This window comes from Prionailurus bengalensis, chromosome B4 (genome assembly GCF_016509475.1).
Source record: "Prionailurus bengalensis isolate Pbe53 chromosome B4, Fcat_Pben_1.1_paternal_pri, whole genome shotgun sequence".
NCBI lineage: Eukaryota > Metazoa > Chordata > Mammalia > Carnivora > Felidae > Prionailurus > Prionailurus bengalensis.
In genome coordinates, this window is record NC_057358.1 from 33,363,621 (window position 1) to 33,383,220 (window position 19,600).

Genomic DNA, 19,600 nt, shown 5'->3' on the forward strand with positions numbered 1-19,600 from the left:
AAATTCAAAAGTAAAATTGTTGGATTACATGGTAGTGTTATTTTTAAATTTTTGAGAAACCTCTGTACTATTTTCCATATTATCTGCATAAATTTACATTCTTACCAACAGTGCACAAGGATTTCCTTTTCTCCATATCCTTGCCAACATTTGTTATTTCTTATTTTTTAATATCAGCCATTCCAACAGGTGGAAAGTTACATCTCATTGTGATTTTGATTTGCACTTCCCTAATGATTAGTTATGTTGAGCACCTTTGCATGTACCTGATGGTCATTTATATGTCTTCTTCGGAAAAATGTCTATTCAGTTCTTTCAACCCATTTTTTAAAAATATTAAATGCTTGATGTATTTGCATGTCATCTTTGCACAAGGGTCATGTTAATCCTCTTTGTATCATTTCAATTTTAGTATATGTGCTACTGAAGTGAGCACTCTTCTTCTTGTTTTTTAATTACATTGTTTTTGCTTTTTTGTCTATTGAGTAGTATGAGTTGTTTACATATTTTTGATATTAACCACTTATCAGATACAGGATTTGCAAATATTTTCTCCAATTCTACAGGTTGCTTTGCATTTTGTTCATGGCTTTTAAGCATTTATTTAAAAGAAAATGTAACTCTTTATAGCAAGGACACATAATCAAATTATTATAAAGGCCATTAATTTTTAGGAGTTTTTCAGTTACCCAAATAACAATTAACAAATACTTCAGCTCGTTTCAAATGACGCTATTTAATATAATATGACTTTATGTAAAGTAGTTCAAAATGGGTTGGCAAAATTGACTTCTGCCAATCTGTAATTCCATCAAAATTACATTTTTATTATGAAAAGAATTGTGTAATTTGACAATAGGATTTAAAGTTCTTAAAAATTAAGATTCATTTTACATTGTGATTTTCAATAATTTCAGTCACATTTCTATTTTTTTGGCCTTTCTAACCTCTGAGACCATCTTTGTTTGATTAACTTCCTACTCGACTTCATAGTGCTGATATTAGGGTTATCAGGAAAAAATGGGAAAAAACCCTATGACTATTTAATACAATCTATGAGTGCATTTGTGTATTTTCTTAAGTACCATACTCTAATACTTAGAATTTTCATGATCCTTAGAGAAGAACTGGATATATTCCTGATTCAATGCAAACAATAGGAAAGAATGAGAGTGTGTTCCCAAATTTATAATATTCAGCAACATCATGCATTCAAATTAGAATCTAAAGAGGATTTTACAGAACATATGTTGGCTCCCACATTAACTTAGATGACCTTATCATTTATGTGATGGTAAAATATCTTATAATCCAATCAGATTTAAAATGTTATTAATGAAACCCTTTATTAACTTAATCTGGGTGAAACACAATACTTTTTTAGAATCTAGGATACTTTTGTTTTTTGCTTTCAAGTGAAAAGTTATTCAACATCACTTGTTATTAAAAACTTACAATTAAGGGGCGCCTGGGTGGCGCAGTCGGTTGAGCGTCCGACTTCAGCCAGGTCACAATCTCGCGGTCCGGGAGTTCGAGCCCCGCGTCGGGCTCTGGGCTGAAGGCTCGGAGCCTGGAGCCTGTTTCCGATTCTGTGTCTCCCTCTCTCTCTGCCCCTCCCCCATTCATGCTCTGTCTCTCTCTGTCCAAAAAATAAATTAAAAAACGTTGAAAAAAAATTAAAAAAAAAAAAACTTACAATTAAAACAACACTGATAAAACATTACATACCTATTAAAATTGCAACGAACCAAAACTAAAAACAAAAACCTGGCAATGCCATTCTGGAGAGGATGTGAAGTTATAGGAGCTCTCATTCATTGCTGACAGGAATGTGCAATGATACAACCACCATGGAAGACAGTTTGACACTTTCTTACAATGTTAAACATAGTATTGCCACACATTTTAACAATCATATTTCTAAGTAATTACAAACTGGCTTGAAAACTTATGTCTACACAATAGCATACACCCAAATGTTTATTGAAACTTTGTTCATAATTAACCAAAACTAAAAGCAACCAAGATTCCTTCAATGAGTAAATGGGTAAATAAACTGTGATGGAAGGCAGGATATGAGAAAATAACTTAAATGTATTACAAATATAAAAAACAATCTCACTTGAAGGCAGTACGGAAATATTGTGCTGACATAAGTAACTTTGAAAATTAGTGCATTTTGTAAGTCTATGGGCAAAAGGGATTACAGTCTAGTTAATGAAGTTCTTTCCCACAGAGCTATGAATTAACAATTCTGAAACTCTTATATACATATCTGGAATTTAACAGGAAATTTAAGTTGGTGATAAGAACTGGATTTCTCACTCTTGTAGTGAGAGGTTATAGACCAGGAACAAGAAAAGACTAAAATGACCTATGAGTAATGAATTAGAGTGGATACATCAGTATGAACTTGTATTTAGCTTATTTGTAAGAAATTAATTACAAATAGATATATTTTAAAATATGTGCATATATGCAGGTTGTCATACACGCATCTAAATCCTTGCTATGTCACTGAAAAGGCCTAGCATCATTGATACCCAATAGTAACAAGTGTAACTAGCATCCGGGTTTTGTCTTCTAATGTCATTATCCAAAAAAGGAACTAGGTCGCTTTGGAGAAACGACTTATTCTGGGACTAGATGGGTATCCAAAAGATAATCCTGGATCATTTTGTAGTGTTAAAAAGGGAAGGTGCTCCAAAGAACAACAACAACAAAAACCCCACATACACACAATGATGAAGATATATCAAACAGACACAGGATCTAACTGAAAGATCTCCCAATGGACAAAGCTGGAAAAAAAATTGAGGAAAGAAATAAATAAATTGGTATTGGATTATAACCCACAATATAAATCTATAAATGTCCCTGAGATCTTACTGATATAAATAATTGAATAAACTTAATAAATGTAAGAGAAGAGACAAGTGTCCAGTGAAAAAAGAATTCTGAATAATTTATGTAGATAATCTTCCCCAAATGAGGTGTAGAAATACTCCCCATTCCTTAAGTCTCTCTTCCAAGGAGCACAGTATAGAAATAGAAAAAAAAAAAAAGATTAACTTTACTATGGAGAAACCTACAAATACTCCTTCAGCCCAGATGATCAAAGCTAATTTTAAATTTAGAAATACCTTTCTAATATAAGATGTTAATAATAGAGAAAACTAGGTGTGGGATATTAGGAAACTATCTTTATTATCTTTGCAATAATTCTGTAAACTGTTTTAAAATAAAACTGCTCTAAAATTTGAAAACTTACATGGGGCGCCTGGGTGGCGCAGTCGGTTAAGTGTGCGACTTCAGCCAGGTCACGATCTCGCGGTCCGTGAGTTCGAGCCCCGCATCGGGCTCTGGGCTGATGGCTCAGAGCCTGGAGCCTGTTTCTGATTCTGTGTCTCCCTCTCTCTCTGCCCCTCCCCCGTTCATGCTCTGTCTCTCTCTGTCCCAAAAATAAATAAAACGTTGAAAAAAAATTTTTTTTTAATTTGAAAACTTACTAAAAATGGCCCAAGATACTCCTACTTAATGTAGCAATTTCTTATTGAATTTCTACTATGCAAAAATTTGACGAAAATCCAAAATCCAAAACTGTATATTTTCCAAAACTACTGAATCATAATAAAACAGGAAAGGATAAGTTTATTTCAAATTTATAAAATTGACATATGATTTTTTTCAAGTTGCTGACAGATTCTACACCTGAATATCTCTTAAAGTATTTTGGATATCTAAAATCAAAAAATTTTCTAAATTTATTAAATATTATGCTGATGGTGTTCCCATTTAACTCTTTTGACTCTAAGTAGAAATAAAAAGGTAATTCAAATGAACTCAGTCTCAACAGGTGCCTTTCATTGCATAAATAACAGGTGATAACTAAGTTTTGTGGATTTAAACATAAACCAAAAGTTCCCAACAAATAAAATTTCAGGGCCAGATGGCTTTACAGGTGAACTCTACCAAACATTTGAAGAAGAGTTAATATCTATTCTCCTTAAACTGGTCCAAAAAATAGAAAAGGAAGGAAAACTTCTAATTCATTCTATGAAGCCAACTGTACCCTGACACCAAAACCAGATAAAGACTCCAATAAAAAAAGAACTGCAGGCCAATATTTCTGATGAACATGGATGCAAAAATTCTCAATAAAATACTAGCAGATTGAATCCAACAATACATGAAAAAAAATCTTTCACCATGAACAAGTGGAATTTATTCCTGGGTTGAAAGAGTGTTTCAATATTCACAAATCAATAAACATGATACATTAATAAAAGAAAGGATAAGAACCATATTACCCTTTCCTTCCAATAGAAGCAGAAAAAGAATTTGACAAAGTACAACATCCATTAATGATAAAAATCCTCAACAAAGCAGGTTTACAGGAAACACACCCGAACATAATAATGACCGTATATGAAAATCCATAGCTAACATCATCCTCAAAAGGAAAAATTTGATAACTTTCTCCCTCAGATCAGGAAAAAAAGCAAAGATGTCTATCGTCACCACTTTTATTCAAAATAGTACTGGAAGTCGTAGCCACAGCAATCAGAAAACAAAAAGAAATAAAAAGCATCCAAATTGGTAAGGAAGAAACCAAACTTTCACTATTTGTGGATGACATGATAGTATATATAGAAAATCTGGAAGACTCCACCAAAAAGCTACTAGAAATGATACATGAATTCGGTGAAATTGTAGGTTACAAAATCAATGTATATAACTTTGTTACATTTCTACACACCAATAATGAAGGGGCAGAAAGAGAAACTTTTAAAAATCCCATTTACAATTGCACCCTAAATAATAGATACCAAGAAATAAACCCACCATGAGAGGTGAAAGAACTGTACTCTGAAAAGTATAAAACACTGATGAAAGAAATTAAAGATGACACAAAGAAATGGAATGACATTTTATGCTCATGGATTGGAAAAACCAATATTGTTATAACGTCTATACCACCCAAAACAATTTACACGTTTAATGCAATCCCTATCAAACACCAACAATATTTCTTCACAGAGCTAGAAGAAACAACCTTAAAATTTGCATGGGTGCACAAAAGACCTCACATAGCCAAAGCAATCTTGAAGAAGAAAAGCAAAGCTGGTGGCATCACAATTCTTTAAGTTAAATTATAAAGCTGTAGTAATCAAAACAGTATGGTACTGTTACATAGACCAATGGAACAGAATAGAAAACCCAGAAATGAGCCCACAACCATATTGTCAATTAATCTTCAACAAAGAAGACAAGAATATACAATGAGAAAAAGACAGTCTCTTCAATAAATGCTCTTGGGAAAACTAGACAGCGACATGCAAAAGAAAGATACTGGACTTCTTTCTTATACCATACCCCAAAGAAAATTCAAAGTGGATGAAAGAGCCAAATGTGAGACATGAAATCATTATAATCCTAGAAGAGAACACAGGCAATAACCTCTTTGACATAAGCCACAGCAATTTCTTTATAGATATGTCTCCTGAGGCAAAGGAAGAAAAAAACAAAAATAAACTATTGGGACTTCATCAAAATAAAAAGCTTCTGCACAAAAAGGAAACAATCAACAAAACTAAAAGGCAACCTATGGAGTGGCAGAAGGTATTTGCAAATGACATATACAATAAAGGGATAGTATCAAAAATTTGTGAAGAACTTCTAAAACTCAAACCCTCAAAAGAATAATCCTAATTAAAAATTGACAGAAGACATAAACAGACATTTTTCCAAAGATGACATCCAGATGGCCAATAGACACATGAAAAGATTCTCAGCATCGCTGATCATCAGCGAAATACAAATCAAACTGAAAGGAAGGGGCTCCTGGGTGGCTTAGTCGGTTAAGTGTTTGACTTTGGTTCAGGTCATGATCTCACAGTTCATGTGTTCAAGCCCCGTGTTGGGCTCTATGCTGACAGCTCAGAGCCTAGAGCCTGCTTCAATTCTCTGTCTCCTTCTCTCTCTGCCCCTCCCCCTGCTTGTGTTTTGTCCCTTTAAAAAAACACTGCAAAGAGATATCACCTCCCACCAACCAGAATAGCTAAAATCAACAACATAAAAAACAAGTGATGGAAAGGATGTGGAGAAATGGGAAACCTCTTATACTGTTGGTGGGAATGCAAACTGGTGTTAGCAACCCTGGAAAACACTATAGAGATGCCTCAGAAAGTTAAAAATAGAACTACCCTGTGATTGAAATTGCACTACTAGGTATTTACACAAAGAATACAAAAATGCTAATTCAAAGGGATGAATGCACCTCTATGTTTATAGCATCATCATCTAAATAATCATTATATAAACAGCAAAAGTGTCCATCCACTGATGAATGGATAAAGGGGATTAAAGACATGTGAGATATATGTATATATATATATATATATATAATGAAATATTACTCTTGGACATTACTCTTGGACTCAAGGAACTCTTGACATTTGCAGTGACATAGATGAAGTTACAGAGTACTATGCTAAGTGGAATAAGTCAGTCAGAAAAATAAATGCCATTTTATTTCACTCAAACTTGGAAATTAAGAAACAAAATAAATGAACAAAGGGAAAATAGAGAGAGATAGGCACTCCAGGAAACAGACTCTTAACTATAGAGAACAAATTGATGGTTACCAGAGGGGAAGTGGGTGACTGAGCTGTGTTAGGTGATGGGATTGAGAAGTGCACGTGCTAAGATGAGCTCCAGGTGTTGTATGGGAGTGTTGAATCACTATATTGTACCTGAAACTAATATTATATGTTAACTAATTGGAATGTAAATAAAAACTTTTTTAAAATAAACATTTATTCAATATTAAAAAAATAAAGTTGTTCAATACCTATGCTTTAAAAAGCATAAACACAGTGACTACACACATTGATCAGAATTAATACTACTTTTCATAAAACAAAATTGATACTAATTAATTAATTAATTAATCAGAGTTTTTGTTATGTTATATTGGAAAAACTAATGAATTTCAGAGTTTAATAAAAGTTCTAAAAAACTAATATTCTTCTGATAAACTCATTATTCAAGAAAAGTCTCTTGGAGGGGGGAGGAACCAAGATGGTGGAATAGCATGGAAGTTTTTTGTGTGTCTCAAATCCATGAAATACAGCCAGACCAACACTAAACCATCCTGCACACTTAGAAAACTGATTGGAGGATTAACACAACAATCTGCACAACTTGAACCACAGAATTCAGCAGGTATGTGGTGCAGACAAGTGAACTTCGGGAGTGAGAAGCCATGGGAAGGGAGGTACTTTTGTGGGTGGAGAGAGGATGGAGACGGGGTGGGGGGAGAATATGAGAAAAGCACCCCTCCCCAAAAGGAGCTGGAGAGAAAGTGGGAAATCAGAAATAGCCACAGGGACTAAACCAAAAAGGGAGAAAGGAGAAAAGAGAGGGTTTAAATTCCATTAAGACTGTAAACAAGGGGAGTGCAAAGGCTGCAACTCCACAGCTCGAAACCTGGCTGTGCTCTGGTGGGAAGGGCGAATCCTCAGGAACAGAGTGGGGTCTGGGAGGTGCTTGGGCCACACAGGGAAAAGCGGTTCCACTGCTGGAAGGACATTTGGTAGAGACTATTGAAGCCACCTGGTCCCAGCAGACCCCAGAAAACGGCCACATTTGCTGGTGCTGGAACAAGGTCCTTAAGAGTGAAGCCTGGTGACAGATGTATGTTGTGATTTTCCATAATCCCTGAAATGCTGCTGCTACACTATCTCGCGAACTTTTGCTGGGGCAGACTGGTGCCTGGCCACAGTCTCGGGGCACCAGCAGCAGCAGGGTCCAGCAGGCTTTCCTGGGTGCAGCCAACATTCGGCCATTGGTCACTCAGCCATTGCTGAGGGAGAGCCTCCTATAGAGGGGCGGAATGGGTCAAAGCTGCAGTCCTTCAGAAAGGGCTGGGGAAAACAGCCGCATCTGAAACAAAACTTGAGAGAGAGGTACTGCCTGGGGCTTGGTCACAGACAGTGAGAAAGTGGGGAGTGGACAAAAGCTGAAGACAGAGGACAGGTGTGCGATTGCTGATCAGGGAGAACAGAGTTCCGATACTAGAGACTGGGTACCTGGGTGATGCCATTTGCACTACTCCCATGCATGCGCATACGCACCTACCAGTGCCACAATTCACTCCAGTAGGCTAGCACTGCCATCTAGTGGAGAATGGAGCCATTAGACTAAGCCCCACACAACTGGGCCAACCTCTCCTTTCAAGAACACAAGTCCCACCGCCTGCTTAGTTTATGGACTATAAAGTGCTTCATAGTCTGACTTCTAGGGGAAAACAAAGTAGTTTCAGTCCTATTTCAATATGTTAGTAGGTCCATCTATTCAATTTTAATTTCTTTTCTTTTTTCACTTTTTTTCTTTTTCTTGCATACAGAAAGAGAAAAAATTCATTTTTATTTTCAAATTTTATTAAAAATATTTTTTAATTTTTCTTACTATATTTTTTTACTTTTGTGTAAATTTTTTCAATTTCTATTTTTCTTCAATCATTTTATTTTAGTATACTTCAGTGTATTCACTTTTTCAAATTTTCAAATGATTTAATTTTCCTTTTTCTTTTTTCTCTTTTTCATTTATTTTGTTTTTCTTGAATACAGAAAGAGAAAACCTTCATTTTTACTTTCAATTACTATTAACAATATTTTCTTTAAATTTTTTACTACATGTCTCCTTTTATGTATTATTTTTCAAATTCTATTTTAATTCCATGTCTTTATTTTAGTCTACTAGAGTGTATTCACTTTTTCAAATTTTCAAAAGATTTCCTTTTTTTCTCTTTTTTCTCTGTTCCATTTCTTTTATTTTTTTTCAATACTGAAAGAGAAAAAAATCATTCTTATTTTTAATTTTTATTAAAGATATATTTCTTTAAGTTTATTTCTACTATATTATTTACTTTTGTGTATATTTTTTCAAATTTTATTGTACTCCCATCATCTCATATTAGTCTACTTCAGTGTATTAATTTTTTTCAAATTCTCAAATGATTTCATTTTTTTCTTTCCCCCTTTTTTTCTCTAATCTGTCAAACCACTTTCAACACCCAGACCAAAACACACCTAGGATTTAGCATCGTTAATTCAATTTTTCTTCTGTGTGTGTGTTTTTAATTTTTTAAGTATAATATTTTTTTAAATTTTAATTCTTTTAATTTTAATTTTTCTACCTCATTAATTCCTTTTCTCCCTTCAAAATGACAAAACAAAGGAATTCACCCCAAAAGAAAGAGGATGAAAAAACGACAGCCAGGAATTTAACCAACACAGATACAAACAAGATGTCTGAACCAGAATTTAGAATCACGATAATAAGAACACTAGCTGGAGTCGAAAATGGATTAGAATCCCTTTCTGCAGAGATAAAAGTAGTAAAAAATAGCCAGAATGAAATGAAAATGCTATAACTGAGCTGCAATTACAGATGGATACCGCGGTGGCAAGGATGGATGAGGCAGAACAGAGAATCAGCAATATAGAGCACAAACTTATAGAGAATAATGAAGATGGAAAAAAGAGGGAGTTGAAGGCAAAAGAGCACAATTTAACAATTAGAGAAATCAGTGACTCATTAAAAAGGAACATCAGAATCATAAGGGTACCAGAAGAAGAAGAGAGAGAAATAGGGGTAAAAGGGTTATGAGAGTAAATCATAGTGGAAAACTTTCCTAACCTGGGGAAGGACATCAAAATCCAGGAGACACAAAGGACCCCCATTAGATTCAACAAAAACTGACCATCAACAATGCTGATCATAGTCAAATTCAGAAAATGCTCAGGCAAGGAAAGGATCATGAAAGCAGCAAGGGAAAAAAGTCCCTAACCTAGAAGGGAAGACAGATCAGGTTTGCAGCAGACCTATCCACAGAAACTTAGCAGGACAGAAAGGAGTGCCAGGATATATTCAATGTGCTGAGTCAGAAAAAATATGCAGCAAAGAAATCTTCACCCAGCAAGGCTGTCCTTCAAATTAGAAGGAGAGATAAAAAGTTTCCCAGACATACAAAACTTTAAGGATTTTGTGACCACTAAACCAGCCCTGGAAGAAATTTTAAGGGGGACTCTCTGAGGGGAGAAAAGATGAAATATATATATATATATATATATATACACATATATATATTTCATATATATATTTCATATATATATTTCATATATATATATATATATCAAAAGCAACAGACTATAAAGGACTAGAGAACACCACCCGACACCCCAAGACTACAAGCATCATAATGGCAATAAATTCATCTTTCAGTACTCACTCCAAACATCAATGGACTCAATGCTCCACTCAAAAGACATAGGAAACAGAATGGATAAGAAAACAAGATCCATCTATATGCTGTTTACAAGAGGCCCACTTTAGACCTAAAGACACCTTCTGATTGAAAACAAGGGGATGGAGAACCACATATCATGCTAAAGGTCAACAAAACAAAGGAAGAGTAGACATACTTGTATCAGACAATCTAGACTTTAAAATAAAGACACTATCAAGAGATGCAGAAGGGCATTATATCATAATCAAAGGGTCTATCCACCAAGACCCAACAATTATAAACATTTATGCACCAAATAAGAAAGCCCCAAAATATATAAATCAATTGATCACAAACATAAAGAAACTCATCAATAGTAATACCATAATACTAGGAGACTTCAACAGCCCACTCACAACAATGGACAGATCATCTAATCATAAAATCAACAAGGAAACAAGGTTTTGAATGACACACGGGACCAGATGAACTTAACAGATATATTCAGAACATTTCATCCTAAAGCAGCAGAATATACATACTTTTCCAGTGCACATGGAATGTTCTCCAGAATAGACCACGTACTGGGACACAAATCAACCCTCAGCAAGTACAAAAAGATCGACATCATACTGTGCATATTTTCAGACCACAATACTATGAAACTCAAAATCAACACCAACAAAAAATTTGGAAGGGTAATGAATACTTGGAGACTGAAAAACATCCTGCTAAAGAATGTTAAAGAAGGAAATTAAAGTTAAAAATTAAAGAAGTTAAAGAGGAAATTAAAAAGTATATGGAAGTCAATGAAAATGATAACACCACAAGCCAAAACCTCTAAGACACAGCAAAGACAGTCATAAGAGGAAAGTATATAGCAATCCAGATCTTCCTAAAGAAGGAAGAAAGATCTCAGGTACACAACCTAACCTTACGCCTTAAAGAGCTGTTAAAAGAACAGCAAATAAAACCCTGAACCAGAAGACAGGAAATAATAAAGATTAGAGCAGAAATTAATGCTATTGAAACCAAAAAAACAAAAAAGTAGAACAGATCAATGAAACCAGAAGACAGTTCTTTGAAAGAATTAACAAAATTGATAAACCACTAGCCATTTTGATCAAAAAGAAAAAAGAAAGGACCCAAATAAATAAAATCAAGAATTAAAGAGGAGATGTCACAACCAACACAGCAGAAATAAAAACAATAATAAGAGAATATTATGAGCAATTACATGCCAATAAAATGGGCAATCTGGAAGAAAGGGACAAATTCCTAGAAACATATACACTAGCAAAACTGAAACAGGAAGAAATAGAAAACTTGAACACACCCATAACCAGTAAGGAAATCGAATTACTAATCAAAAATCTGCCAAAACACAAGAGTCCAGGGCCAGATGGCTTTCCAGGGGAATGATACCAAACATTTAACAAAGAGTTAACACTCATTCTCTTGAAGCTCTTCCAAAAAATAGAAATGGAAGGAAAACTTCCAAACTCTTTCTATGAAGCCAGCATTACCTTGATGCCAAAACCAGAGACCCCACTAAAAAAAAGAAGAACTATAGACCAATTTTCCTGATTAACATGGATGCAAAAATCCTCAACAAGATATTAGCCAACCAGATCCAATACATTAAAAAAATTATTCACCATGAGCAAGTGGTATTTATACCTGGAATACAGGGGTGTTCAATATCCACAAAACAATTAACGTGATTCATCACATCAATAAAAGAAAGGACAAGAACCACATGATCTTCTCAATAGATACAGAGAAAACGTTTGACAAAATACAGCATTCTTTCTTGATAAAAATCCTCAAGAAAGTAGGGATAGAAGGAGCATACCTCAAGATCATAAAAGCTGTTTATGAACGACCCAACATTAACATTATCCTCAATTGGGGAAAAACCGAGACCTTTCCCCCTAAGGTCAGGAACAAGTCCGGGATGTCCACTTTCACCACTGTTATTCAACATAGTATTAGAAGTCTTAGCCTCTGCAATCAGACAACACAAATAAATAAAATGCATCCACATTGACCAGGAGGAGGTCAAACTTTCATGAAGATGACATGATACTCTACATGGAAAACCCAAAAGATACCACCGAAAAAACTGCTAGAATTAATTCATGAATTCAGCAGAGTGGCAAGATATGAAATCAATACACAGAAATCGGTTGCATTCCTATACACCAATAATGAAGCAAGATAAAGAGAAATCAAGGAATTGATCCCATTTACAGTTGCACCAAAAACCATAAAATACCTAGGAATAAATCTAACCAAAGAGGGGAAAAATTTATACACTGAAAACTATAGAAAGCTTATGAAAGAAATTGAAGAAGACACAAAAAAATGGAAAAAGATTCCATGTTCCTGGATAGGAAGAACAAATATTGTTAAAATGTCAATACTACCCAAAGCAGTCTACATATTCAATGCAATCCATATCAAAGTAACACCAGCATTCTTCACAGAACTAGAACAAATAATCCTAAAATTTGTATGGAACCAGAAATCTTGAAAGCAATCTTGAAAAATAGCCAAAGCAATCTTGAAAAATAACGCCAAAGCAGGAAGGCATCACAATCCCAGACTTCAAGCTAAACTACAAAGCTGTAATCATCTGAACAGTATGGTCCTGGCACAAAAAGTAGACACTCAGACCAATGGAAAAGAATGGAGAACCCAGAAATGGACCCACAAACATATGGCCAACTAATCTTTGACAAAGCAGGAAAGAACATCCAATGGAATGAAGACAGTCTCTTCAGCAAGTGGTCCTGAGAAAACTGGACAGCAACATGCAGAAAAATGAACCTGGACCACTTTCTTACACCATACACAAAAATAAACTCAAAACGGATGAAAGACCTCAATGTAAGACAGGAAGCCATCAAAATCCTGGAGGGGCAAGCAGGCAAAAACCTCTTTGATCTTGGCCACAGCAACTTCTTACTCAACATGTCTCTGGTGGCAAGGGAAACAAAAGCAAAAATGAACTACTGGGACTTAATCAAAATAAAAAGCTTCTGCACAGCAAAGGAAACAATCAACAAAACTAAAAGGCAACTGACAGAATGGGAGAAGATATTTGTAAATGACATATCAGATAAGGGGTTAATATCTAAAATCTATAAAGAACTGGGGCGCCTGGGTGGCGCAGTTGGTTAAGAGTCCGACTTCAGCCAGGTCACGATCTCGCGGTCCGTGAGTTCGAGCCCCGCATCAGGCTCTGGGCTGATGGCTCAGAGCCTGGAGCCTGCTTCCGATTCTGTGTCTCCCTCTCTCTCTGCCCCTCCCCCATTCATGCTCTGTCTCTCTCTGTCCCAAAAATAAATAAACGTTGAAAAAAAAATTAAAAAAAAAAAAAAGAAAAAATAAAATCTATAAAGAACTTAACAAACTTAACACCCAAAAAACAATCCAGTGAAGAAATGGGCAAAAGACATGGATAGGCACTTTCTAAACATGACATCAAGATGGACAACTGACACATGGGAATATGCTCAACATCACTCATCATCAGGAAAATACAAATCAAAACCACAATGAGATACCACCTGATACCTGTCAGAATGGCTAACATTAACAACTCAGGCAACAACAGGTGTTGGCGAGGGTGTGGAGAAAGAAGATCTCTTTTGCATTGTTGGTGGGAATTCAAGCTGGTGCAGCCACTCTAGAAAACAGTATGGAGGTACCTCAAAAAACTAAAAATAGAACTCCCCTACAACCAAGCAATTGCACTACTAGGCATTTATCCAAGGGATACAGGTGTGCTGTTTTGAAGGGACACATGCACCCCCATGTTTATAACATCACTATCAACAATAGCCAAAATAAGGAAAAAGCCCAAATGTCCATCGATGGATGAATGTATAAAGAAGATGTGGTATGTATATATATATACATATATATATGTGGTATGTGTATATATATATATATATATATATATATACATATAATGGATTATTCCTTGGTAATCAAAAAGAATGAAATCTTGCATTTGCAACTATATAGATGGAACTGGACCGTATTATGCTAAATGAAATTAGTCAGTCAGAGAAAGACAATAATCATATGACTTTACTCATATGAGGACTTAAAAAAAAAAAGATGTGAATAAGGGAAGGGAAACAAAAATAATATAAAAACAGGGAGGAGGACAAAACAGAAGAGATTCATAAATATGGAGAACAAACTGAGGGTTGCTGGAAGGGTTGTGGGAGGGGGAATGGGCTAAATGGGTAAGGGCACTAAGGAATCTACTCCTGAAATCATTGTTGCAATATACGGTAACTAATTTGGAAGTAAATTTAAAAAAATAAAGAAAGAAAAGAAAAAAGAAAAAAAGAAAAGTCTTTTGGAATATAACCCTTTTTAAAGACTTCTTAGTAAGCAAATATCCAAAGAAGCTCATAAATAAACAATCTCCTCTGCTCTTGGAATAAGCATTTAAATTATAATTACTAATGGGGACCTGGGTGGCTCAATTGGTTAAGTGTCCAACATCAGCTTCTCATGGTTCGTGAATTTGATCCCCGTGTTGGACTCTGTGCTGACAGCTCAGGCTCTGAGTGATTTCATTACATCATTTTCTGCCTGACAATTTCACCAGTTTCACTGATAGTAATATATATATATATTACTATATATTATATTATAATATTAAATATTATAAAATATTATATATTATAAATATTATAATATTTAACATATAATATATATTAATTATATATATATTATATATTATAAAATTATAAAATATTATAAAATATATAAATAATATAAAAATATATAAAAATATATTAATATATTAATATATATTATTATATAATATAATATATAATATATTATATATTATATATATTATATATAATTATATTAATTATTTATTATATAATATATATTATATATAATATATAATATATAATATATATTATATATAATTATATATATTACTAATTATATTATATATATTATATATATAATATATATTATATATATTACTAATTATATGATATATAATATATATTATAATATATATAATATTATATATAATATTATATTATTATCTATATATTTTTAATATATTTTATTAATTCTATCATATATATTATAATATATAATAATAATAAATATATAATAATGTATAATAATATATATAATATATATAATAATATATATAAAATATATATAATAATATATATATTTATATATTATATATATAAATAAAATATATATAATTATATATATATAATATATTACTCTCTCTATATATAGTAATATATATATATTATATATATATAACTTTTCAACAAATACTTTAAGCAAATTTGCAACATTTTTTTGGTAATAATACCAGCTATTATTATAGGCACTGGGTATATGAAAGTAAAATAAGCAGAGTCCCTGCCCTTCTCTACTTTACAGCCTATTAATCCAAAACCTCAAATCAAAGCAAAATGTAATACAGAAAGAACAACTCCTCATCGGTATCTATTACGTTTAGAAAAATTCATGGTAAGGAAATGAATCAAGGATGACTTGAATTTCTGGCTTTAACAGTTAGATAGATAGTAATATCACATTCAAAATAGTTGAAAGTAAAGGGCTTCTTTTGTTTGGTTTGTTTGATTACAATTTCTTTGAGTCCTTAACTCAATATTAATGTACTTATGGATTTGGTGAAGTTCTCTTTTGTATTTCAGCAATTGAATCTTCACTGAGATAAATCAAATTAATACATGATCTTGACTTTTCACATGCAGTTCCTTTCTATAGATCTATATTTGTTTCATTTAAGCACTTACTTTTAAAAGTGCTGTTATTTCTTACAATGGTACTGTTTGTTTTGTAATTGAAAATAAATACATATAAAATAAGTTCATTTACATCTCCCATCCTCTATATACTCTGTATGGTTTATCTCATTCTTTACCCAAATTGATATTTGCAGTTGCATCTTCACAAATATTTCAATCCTTAAACCAAATTTAACTTCCTAGAGTTACTGGTTTGATAACCTGCCAGGAAGCAAAAGAAAAGAGAAGTTGAGAAGAGGAAACTAGTGTTATGAGATTATTGATTCCAGATGTTTCACTTACTTCTTTGGGAGATTTTATTGACTTAAGTTATACAAATCCTCCTCTATAAATTCTTACTCAGGTTGGCAAAGATTGTATTCTGTTTCTCCCTAAACACCTTCATAAACTTTTAAGAGAGTTCACATTTAATAGAGGAGGAAGCAAAAATGTCACGGTCACATTAAATGTTATGAAGTTTAAAAAGACCAAAAAATAAAAAACATAGTTGACTGATTGAATCCATATCCACTGAGGCTTAAGGTATGTCAATACAGCACAGCATTCTAAAGCATTTCATGTTTTTCCTTTCTTTCATAGAGCAGTAAGCCATTCTGCAAATTAAATTTGATTGAAATGACTCTTAATTATACCTCATATCTTAAAATTTTTACCTTGATCTCAAAATTAGTCTCTTCAATGCTCTTCTTCACTGCATTTTATTAGGCATTTCAAGAAAAGTAGAACCAACATATTTTAAATAATTCTGAGCACATTTATTTTAAATAAAATGGATCTGATGCATCAATCCTACATATGTGTCATCTGGGACAATAATATTGTCTTATATCTGGGACAATAATGTTGTCTTATATCTACATTTGATATTTTTGAAAAAAATCTTGGTGAAATGGGTCTTATCTTTCAGTTTTTTCATAATGTAATGTTATTACTATAAATTTCTGAAACTTTTTTTTCTTAACATAGCACAGAAATATAACAGATTACTAATGTATCATCACCATCAGTGTATTCATCGTGTGATGGAGCTTATAATACATACTTAACTCAAGAAGAATGAGAGACCTGATATATAGGTTCCCAGTGATCTAGAAAAGTGACCAAAAAAAAAAATCCAAAGCTAGTTTTGAGAAATCTGAAGTTCTTACCTCAGGGAAGACATTTTCTAGTCTATTAGTCTAAGATCAAGAGAGGGCAAGATGGGTTCTTGGCTGTTAGCCTAATTGGATATAATGTGCAAATATAGAAAGATAAATACTCTCCCTTGCTGTGTAGTAACATCAGCCCTGTGAATTTTGGGTCACCCCATGAAGATGCACAGTCCGGCAACACTGAACAGCCAGTGGGTACTCAAAGAGCTAAAATAATTTGGAACCCATCTATTCTAGATGGATATACAAGGTTATTTTATTTGAGGGACAAGGATCTCGCTCTCTCTCTCACTCTGCCTCTCCCTCTCTCTCTCTTCCTCTCAAGAGGTGAAAAATAAGTTCAGAAAATTATGTTGCATTCAAGTTGTGGTGATCTTTTGATGCCAGAAAAAGGATTTTGGTTTTTATTCTGTAAATGAGGAACCACTGAACAAACTATTTGCGAAATGGCCTTCTCTAAGGTGAATAAAGTAATCATAGTGACTGTAAGTCCATGAATCCCAGATTCAAGGTTCAACTCATTTGCAAACCAGCCTGCAAGAAATTTTGAGGGGCACTCTCTGAGGGGAGAAAAGACAGAAAGAAAAAAAAAGACCAAAGCAACAAAGACTACAAAGGACCAGAGAACACCACCAGAAACTCCAACTCGACAAGAGACATAATGGCAATAAATTAATATCTTTCAGTACTTACTCTAAATGTCAGTGGACTAAATGTTCCAATCAAAAGACATAGGGTAACAGAATCGATAAGAAAACAAGATCCATCTATATGCTGTTTACAAGAGACCAACTTTAGACCTAAAGACACCTTCAGATTGAAAATAAGGGAATGGAGAACCACATATCATGCTAATGGTCAACAAAAAAAAGCCAGAGTAGACATACTTATATCAGACAATCTAGACTTTAAAATAAAGACTGTAACAAGAGATTAACAAAGGCATTATGTCATAATTAAGGGGTCTATACACCAAGAAGACCTAACAATTGTAAACACTTATACTCCAAATGTGAAACACTCAAAAGTATAAATCAATTAATCACAAATACAAAGTGAACTCATTGATAATAATACAATCATAGTAGGGGACTTCAACACCTCACTCACAGCAATGAACAGATCATCTAATCAAAAAATCAACAAGAAAACAATGGCTTTTAATGATATACTGGACCAGATAGACTTAAACAAATATATTTAGAACATTTCATCCTAAAGCAGCAGAATATGCATTCTTCTCCAGTGCACATGGAACATTCTCCAGAATAGACCACATACTGGGACACAAATCAACCCTCAGCAAGTACAAAAAGACTGAGATCATGCAGTGCATATTTTCAGACCACAATGCTGTGAAACTTGAAATCAACCAACCACAAGAAAAAATTTTGAAAGATAACAAATACTTGGAGACTAAAGAACATCCTACTAAAGAAAGAATGGGCTAACCAAGAAGTTAAAGAAAAACTAAAAAGTACATGGAAACCAATAAAAATGACAACACCACAGCCCAAAACCTATGGGATGCAGCAAAGGCAGTCATAAGAGGAAAGTATATAGTAATCCAGGCCTTCCTAAAGAAAAAAGGAAGTTCTCAGAAATACAACTTATATCTTAAAGAGCTGGAAAAAGAACAGCGAATAAAACCCAAAAATAGCAGAAGACAGGAAATAATAATGATTAGAGCAGAAATCAATGCTATCAAAAGAAAAGAAAACAAAACAAAACAAAAAAGTAGAACAGATCAATTAAATCAGAAGCTGTTTCTTTGAAAGAATTAAAAAAATTGATAAACACTTAGCCAATTTTGGTCAAAAAGAAAAACTAAAGGACCCAAATAAATAAAATCAAGAATGAAAGAGGAGAGGTCACAACCAACACAGCAGAAATAAAAACAATAATAAGAGAATATTATGAGCAATTATATGCCAATAAAATGGGCAATCTGGAAGAAAGGGACAAATTCCTAGAAACATATACACTACTAAAACTGAAACAGGAAGAAATAGAAAACTTGAACACACCCATAACCAGTAAAGAAATTGAATTAGTAATCAAAAATATCCCAAAAAAACAAGAGTCCAGGGCCAGATGGCTTTCCAGGGGAATGATACCAAACATTTAACGAAGAGTTAACACTCATTCTCTTGAAGCTGTTCCAAAAAATAGAAATGGAAGGAAAACTTCCAAACTCTTTCTATGAAGCCAGCATTACCTTGATTCCAAAACCAGTCGAAGACACCACTAAAAAAATGAACTATAGACCAATTTCCCTGATGAACATGGATGCAAAAATGCTCAATGAGATATTA

At 33.5% G+C, this 19,600-nt stretch overlaps 1 non-coding gene across 1 annotated transcript; it reads right to left on the reverse strand.

The window, feature by feature from the left end:
- Window positions 1–329: 329 nt before the first annotated feature.
- LOC122474116 lies at window positions 330–436 on the reverse strand. The gene has a single exon (XR_006294808.1). It is a non-coding gene; the product is annotated as a U6 spliceosomal RNA (small nuclear RNA).
- Between the last annotated feature and the right edge of the window lie 19,164 nt (window positions 437–19,600).